Genomic DNA, 8,414 nt, shown 5'->3' on the forward strand with positions numbered 1-8,414 from the left:
CCTGAGGGAGTTGGAGGTGGCGCCGGATTCGGCTCAACCCGCTTGCTTCGTGGCCAGAACCTCCCTCTGGGGGGCTTGCCCTTTTCGGAGTCACTGGTGGGGGAGGTCTTAAAGAACTTTCTGCAGCATCTGCAGGCTCTTCGCAACCTAGAAGAGAGCAGCGAGAAGTTGAGAATGCGACCCTTAAGCAGACATTGGCAGGAGAGGGGGCCAATGGGGCAGAGAAGGAGTGCAGAACAGAAGGTGGGGCAGCAATATAGGAAGCCCAATAGGCTTCCAGGTGGTGCACCGTCCTCCTTCTGGCTGAGGAATTGGGTGGAGACAGCTGCGCCAACGCTTTGGGGCGGAGACCTTTGACATATGGGGTACAGTTCTGGTCAGCCCAGTTCAGCCAGGTTATGTTAGAGCTGGGAAAGGTGCAGAAAAGGCCGGCGAAGGTGCGGAGGGGTGGAACACGGAGGCAGAATTACAGGCTCCGAAGGCAGTGCAGGGGCCACCAGGCAGCTGGACTTAGAGGTGGTGCTGCTGGTGCCGGACTGCACACTCCTAGGCGCTCCAGCCCTCTCCTCCTGCTTGCGAACCAGCTTCCTCCTCTAGGCGCTCCAGCCCCCTCCTCCTGCTTGCGACCCAGCCTCCTCTACTCTGAGCTCATTTAATCGGGTTGCTCTGCTAAAGGAGGGGTTGATTCAATTATTCCCCCCTACAATCGGGACCTCCGTGAAGCACGTCACAGTAGGCATCTTCAGAGCTGGTGCCCTTCCTAATCGGGCAGCCGGGCAGGCAGGCAGGCGGGGGTCTCTAGTCAGACCTGGCCCGGAACAGAGGGAGCAAGGCAAAGCTGTTATGGAATCCTACTCACCGTGCAAAGAAGCCTTTCCTCGTCTTCTCCCCCATTTCCCTTCCTGTCTAACTATTCCCCCCTGACTAACTATCCCTCCTCTTCCTAAAAGCTGACTGTCCCCCCTCCCCCCCTAGATCCCTCCCAAAACCACCCCAAACAAACAACAAACAACAAGCAACAAAATAACAAACACTAACACTAACTGTAACACTGAATGGATAAATAAATGGATAAATAGCTAAATAAATAAATGGATAAATAAAGAAACAGAAACAGAAACAGACTATCTAATAAACTCTTTCCTCGCTATCTCTCCAACTCTTCTCCACCTCGCCTCCTCCCTCCTCGCCTAACTCACCCACAAAGAGCAGCTGAGCCCCGGAGGTGTCATAAAAGAGGATGTGTCATGAGCCTCAGCAATGGCCACTGGTCCTCTTGCCTCTAGTGGTTGCTTCAGGACTTGGAGGCATCCCCTGCCAAGCGGGCAAAGAGGCACCTTTTCAAAGGGCTGATTCTCTTTATTGAACAGAGGCCGCACGGGGAAGCAGTTGGCCCTACCCACCCGCTGCCCAGTAACCCTCCAGTGATGGTTGCTGGTGTCAATCTTAGGTTTCTCTGTAGACTGTGAGCCTTTGGGGGCAGGGAGCCATCTTTATTCCTTTATTCTTACTCCACGTAAACTGCTTTGGAAACTTGTGTCGAAAAGCGGTATATCAATAGTAGTAGTAGTAGTAGTAGTAGAAGTTCTTCCAAACCTCACCCTTCCTGTTCATATGTCTGTTGATCTGAGAAATCAGAGGACTCTTTTCCCCACCATGTTGAAAGCAAAACCACCACAGGCCCCTCAGAGCAGACCCCTCCACCTCCGCCCACTGCCATTCATCCCGAGAGCCACCTTGGTTGCTGGGATGTGCTCTTGTTTCAGCCGGACACGGGGACTCCTTCCTTCAGCGCAATCCTGACACTGATTCTCACCTGAGGGGACACACATCACTTTGCTGGCTCTGCCCTCTGGCCACTGCTCTCTGCTCTTTCCAGAGTTTGGCGATGCTGTTATTTGCCTGCCAGGAGGCAGCATGGAGCAGGTCGGTGGCTGCTTAGCCTTCTCCACTCTGCCTCTTCATCGCTGACTGTGGCATTATTCAGCGAAGGGTGGCGGAAGACGCAGCAGCAGGATTCTCCCTCCCTCCCTCCCCTCTGAGTCTCAAAGCCAAGAGCTGATGCCCCAAGTGGAAGGAAGCTCTGAACAGCTGCCTGGCTTCCCTCTGGACCCTCTTGTTTGGGGAACAGCAGGGCTCTCCTTCCCATGCTTGGAGAGGAGGAGACCCCGTGGAAGTGAAGGAGGGAGGAGGCTACTGACGGAATAGTGCAGCAGTCAACCACAGAGAGGCAGCCGCTTGTCTTCTCCATGCTGCCTCTGGAGTCATACTTCAAAACCTGCTTGGAGGCAATGCATCAGTCATACCTGGAGGGGCCAATTTTCAGGTAGAAGAATGAGTTCATGGATGCTGGTGTTGGTCCGTTTGGGTGCAGACCCAAGGAAGAGAAGTCTGGAAATGGCTTGAGTGAAGTGTATGTGCAGGTTTGAAGGGGTGACCTTCAACTTCTCTGAGAAGTGGGATGTCTCTTTCAGGTGGAGAGCGAAAGTTTTCTGAACTCTTAACGGCTGAGTCCTCACCAGCTCATGAGGTTTACAAGTAGAGGGAGTTCCCTGTCCTAAAAAGGGCCAGTGGGCAACCATGAGGGTCAATCTCAAGTGTTGTTTAGCTTTCCACAACTGCTTGGATACCAACATTGCTCGCTGCTATAAGCTCCAGCTACATTGCTTTCATAGGGCTGTAGAGCTGACAACTGATATTATGGTGAACAGCATAGCCATTGCCTGATGACGTTTGAAGACTTGAGGAAGTCTGTTTCCTGATGTCTGCTCTTCAGAGTCACAATGGCACCAGCTTCCGGCCTGCCTTTGAACCCCAACGTGAGTGACAACATGACACTCTTGATGGTGGACTTCTCTCAGGAAAGGCACATGCTCCAGGCTTGAACGCTCATTGCGCAGATCCTAAAGGCGGCAACTGCAGAAAGAAACCTAGAGGAGGAAAACCTGGCCAGCATAGCTCCAGAGATGACTGATAGTCTGTCTACACAATAGAAAGGAGGATACCTGTTTTTCACAGACAGAGAAGCAAACAGCAGGTTGGATTGAAAGAACAGGGGAGAGAGAGAGAGAGAGAGAGAGAGAGAGACTGACTGACTCAAAAAGACAAGTCTTTCAATGTAGCAACCAGAAATGAGAGGAATAGTTTTGTTATTGATTCAGGCACTACCCCCAAATATTCTGAATTCCCCTCAACTGTTGATAGATTTAGACAAAAATGACAAAGTTGCTGTTTGGTTTGCTGATGGGAACAATAGTTATTCAGCCAGGAGAGGAACTGCTGAACTGTCTAGTAAGCAATTGGATGGGGAAATGGAAAAGATTTGATCCAAGATGCCCTCTTAGCCCCTGATATGGAGAGTAACTTGACCTCTGTGGGAGGTGGAGTCAATCAAAGTTGCAAAGTGACTTTGCAGGACAAAGTTTGCTACATCAGCTAAGAAGGATGATTTCATGATGACAGCCTATATGCATAAAGATGTGCTTTTTCAATTGAACTGTGTAACTGAACAGGCCAGGCTTGCAGCCTCATGCAAACACAAGAACTGTTTGACCATATGGCCTAAAAGACTAGCACTTAGGCAAATCCATGTGATAAATGAGCTTGGGAGAAATGGCTTTAGGAAGGACTTTAAAGTGGAGTCATGCAGAGAAGCTGCCACAAGGGGTCAGTGTTGCTTACTTAATCAAGGGGTGAGACCCAGCTTTTCTGCACAGACAGAGTCACAGTGTCCTTTGGAGCTAATACATTCTGATGTCATAGAAACATAGGAAGCTGCCATCTCCTGAGTCAGACCATTGGTCCATCTAGCTCAGTATTGTCTACACAGACTGGCAGCGACTTCTCCAAGGTTGCAGGCAGCAATCTCTCTCAGTCCTATCTTGGAGAAGCCAGGGAGGGGACTTGGAACCTTCCACTCTTCCGAGAGCAGCTCCATCCCCTAAGAGGAATCTCTTACAGTGCTAGCCTCCCATTCATATGCAAGCAGGGTGGACCCCAACCTTCTCCCAACCTTGGAGAAGCCGCTGCCAGTCTGTGCAGACAATACTGAGCTAGATGGACCTTTGGTCTGACTCGGTCTATGGCAGCTTCCCATGTGTTCCTAAGTCCTTGCAACTCAGATTGCCAGCCAAAGCAATAGACAAGACAACATCTGAACGATGGCTTGGGCACAAACCCTCTCTAAAGCATGTCAAAATGTTTGGATCGAAAGCTTATGCATACGTCCCAAAGGCCAGGAGAACCAAACTCAATCGCAACTGTGAACTGGGAGTGTTGGTTAGATATTCGCCTGGCCAAAAGGGATAGAGAACCTTTGATCGTACAAATGGAGAGGTCCGGATCTGCAATGTGGTGTCTTTTGAGGAGAGACAAGGGCCAACTAGGGATGATGTGCCAGAATTTGTGCCAGAGATCCAGGTGAAAGGGGCAAGATGTCTCACGATGCAAGAGCCAGTCCGTGAAGCCGAAGAATCTGTGCCACAACCAGAAGGGGCATTCCTTCTCCACCAGAAGCAGAAGATAAAGGATCTTCTCCAATGCCTGGTAGCTTCCTTGGTGCTTTGCTAAATAATCACAAAGCCCAACAACAGCCTCCTTGAAGTGAATGACCTTCACTGGGTTTGCGCATGTGTACTCGGTGAAATTACAATGCAGCAACCACATTGTAAATCGCAGTTCAATTGTCATGTTGTACACAATGCTTCTAAGTGTTAGCAACAAGATGGAGATCAGATCCTTGGAGGCCGTTTTCAGCAACAGCTCCCTGGTGAGCACCAATATCTGGTCTGACTTCTCACACTCTGATTTGCTTGCAGAAAAGCTTTGCCATATATGGGAAAAGCTTAAGTACACCAAAATATACCCGGGATACCAATAGGGCTGGCTCATTCTAAGAGAATAGCAACTGGCGCTTGTATTGTGCCAGCTCAGATGCAGCTCTTTGATTAGAACATTGAAGTCCACTCCCCTCTTCCACATCAAGCGTGATTTCTGTGCATGACAAGCCACATCAAACAGCTTGAGATATCCCATGTGCAGCCTGGCTTGCTCTGTACAGGCCTCTGCTACAGGGTAAACTTGTCCCAGGCTAGTTAGATGGTCATGAACATGTTCCAAAGCCCAGCTTTCTAGATCAAATGGAAGTTTTGATGCTGACCATGAAACTTTGATGGAAAGAAAGAGAGAGAGAGAGAGAGAGAGAGAGAGAGATTCAACTCTGCACAAGAGACTCCCATGCTCCTTTGGAATTAGGTCAGAAATTGCACTTACTGTAAAGAAGCTACTACTCTTCGAGTTGGAGATGGAGTTCCAGTGCATCGAGCTTTTGCACCAGGTCTCCTAATGACCACTTGGGGTATTGGGAGTAGAGGTAGTTAGTGAGGGTCTCCTTACCTGTCCCTGCTTGCCTCTACTCTATGGTCCCTGCCTCGACTCCTCAGCTATTTCCAGTCAAGAGTCGGTCCTCTTCCTTTCCTCTTAGAGAGTAGATGGAAACATCTCTCTCCCCCTTCCTATTCATTATGTAGCTGATAGATAGGACTAGGTTTTCCCTCTCTAAATGTACTTCACCAATACATCTTTTTCGTTTAGATTGTACAACAATCTTCATGCATGTTCTTCACATAATGGCAACAACTCAACTCTGCACTCTACTCCGTAACTGGTTTGGGTAGCTTCCTTTTGGCGCCTTGCTAATAAGATCAATAAGATGCATAGCTATGTTGTGACCGGACGTCAAACCAAGACATTTCATAACCACATGTTAAGACAGAGATCTATCTAACTTGGATGCGTTTTTGATCACATTTTGTCTGTTCCCATTGCTCTTTTGGTTGCTGTTGCTGTTGTTGTTTTGTACTGAACGTGTGAAACAACCTTGAAGTGAACTAATCACAAAGTCAGATTTCTTGTGATAGCGAAAGGAAAATGATAGCTTCTGTGGACTCCACCCCACGCCTATAGGCTTTACTACCTTGAAAGAAGTTTGCTTTTGCAACGGAAGGTTGGAAGGCCATTGCGGTAGATTCAGTCTAGAACACACAAGTCTACTTGGTGGCAGTGGTTAAATGGGTCATTGGTCAGGAGATCCATGTCTGGTGTTAGCAGCAGAGCAGATCCTTCTAGGGACACACCAAGGTAATTTGGGCATCCGGACCGCCCAGCCACGAGCCCCCACCCTCACGCGAGGCTCCCCAAAACTTCCTTTGGGGGCCCCACCCCACCAAAGCTCCATTAAAAAACCAAACCAAAGACTCTAATGGTGGCTGAGGGGTGGCAGCGAGGGCGGAGGGACGGTGTCTTGAAGCAACTGAGTGTCTTGAAGCAACTGAGATGCACGCCTGTGCAGTTTAGAGATCGTCGCTAGCCCGTGACGTTACGGGGGCAACTCAAGTTGTTCGGAGGGCAACCCAAGCCATGATATTATTCAAAACTGAGCTGGCTTCATCCAGGTCAGGGTCTCCTTGGAAGTCCAACTGGCGCTTCCCCCCTCTGTGAAGGAAGGATGTTGAGAAATGGAATACAGAAGCAAACAACTACTTATCTTATTTATATCTCATGTTTCAAGGCAACTGTTCTCAAAGTGGTTTACATACAAAAAGGAGAAGAAAGTGGCCCCCTGTCCCCCAAAGAGCTCGCAATCTAAAAAGAAGCACAAGGGAGAAGCTAGTGCCAGTCACGGAAGGAATGCTCTTCTGGAGTTGTCACCTAACAGAAAACCTGAATTGGTCATAAAGGTCTGTTGCCAGTTGTTCAATGTCTCGGCATGAAATAAAGAGGGCTTGGTGCTAGCATCACCAAGTTCCAGATGTCCTCTTGTCTAATCAAGTGCTGAGCCTCCAGCAGGATTGTAAACTGAGAGCAGGAGCAAGCCCCAGATCCAGCCCTATGGCCATTGGTGCTCCTGTGGAGACAGCCTCTCATAAGGCATGACTGAGCCACCTCTCCTGGCTTCAGATTCTCTTTCAGCCATGAAACACACTGGGTGGCCGTGGGCCAGTCACTATTCTCCGCCTAGCCTACCTCAGAAGGCTGTTGCAAGGATAACATGGAGAACTCTACCCTCAGGGAGGAAGAGTGGGGTATAAGTGTAATGGGGGTGGGGTGGGGTGGGGCAGCAGTGTTGATCTGGACCCCGGCTGACATCTGTGCTCAGCCATAAACTCACGGGTGGTCTTGAGCAAGTCACACTGTGATCCTGCCTGCCCACTGGTAAAACAGCAGCTATCATGACTCGCCCAGTTATGTGCAGATTAATCCCACCAAGAAAATGGTGTGTACAATCAAAGATGTGATGTCAAGACTATCATCCAGCACTGCTGTCAGTACAGAGCTCCTCTGCAACCTCTTCTCTCCAAACCTCTTCATAACGTCAGTGTATATAGACTTATGCAATAATATACAAGACTTCCAAACGATTCGATCGGATTCCACACAACACAGCCCAAAATCAAGCAAGATCAAAAGCCTGTCCATAGAATCATTGAGAAGTTCTGCTCCACTGGGCTAGTCTGTGAATTGGAATGTTTTGGATCTTACAGCCCTGAACTGAAGTATGCTTACTCAACGTAAGCCCTATTGATTTCAAAGGGATTTACTTTCAAGCAGCCATGTTTAGGATTGCTGCTTTAATCTTTCTTCTGCCATCTATAGATGGTGTGATATGCTTCAGGGAGTAAGACATTTTAATTTCTAGTTGAGATCAATGATGCTGAAGGTAAGAGTTTCATTAAAAAGGAAGAGCTGTGAAAGTTCTTCCCTTTGGGGAGATGAATCATGTTTGTAGTAGTCCAACTGGAATAGGAGAAAGACTGAGCTGGTCCACATAAGAAGGCCCCAAACTACATCCTTCTTCGTTCTCTGCATTAGTCCTCAGCGCTCTCCTGACTGTCATTTGGAAGTAGTGTCATCTTTTCAGGTGGCCTCATCTTTTAACCAGGTCTTTTAAAAGGTCTTTTAACCTTTTAATCAATAAAGGGGAGGAGGGGTGAAGAAAAAACAAAATACAATACGGAACCATTTCAAAGTCATTGTTAAAAACAATCATGTAATATGTCTGATATGTATTCTTAAAAACATATAATACTTCTAGGCAGCTATTCTCCTAGCTTTAGGAGCATTAAAAAGAAAAGGAAACAAATGGGCGATCAGACAAACTCCTCCTTTTCATGGAAGTCCTCGAAGACAAGGCCATCAGAAGAGAAGAGAAGAGAAGAGAAGAGAAGAGAAGAGAAGAGAAGAGAAGAGAAGAGAAGTAATATTCTGATCTTAATTGAGAGACGCCTTCCTGTTCATTTTTGTCCCAGACTGGGGTTGCACAGCCTGGCCCAGATGAGCCCCAAACCACCTACCCCGCTAACAACTGCTTTAACCTTTGGGGCCTGCCTCATCTGGGCCCGAGGAGCCATTTTTTA

The sequence above is a fragment of the Hemicordylus capensis genome, chromosome 2 (assembly GCF_027244095.1).
Source record: "Hemicordylus capensis ecotype Gifberg chromosome 2, rHemCap1.1.pri, whole genome shotgun sequence".
Lineage (NCBI taxonomy): Eukaryota > Metazoa > Chordata > Lepidosauria > Squamata > Cordylidae > Hemicordylus > Hemicordylus capensis.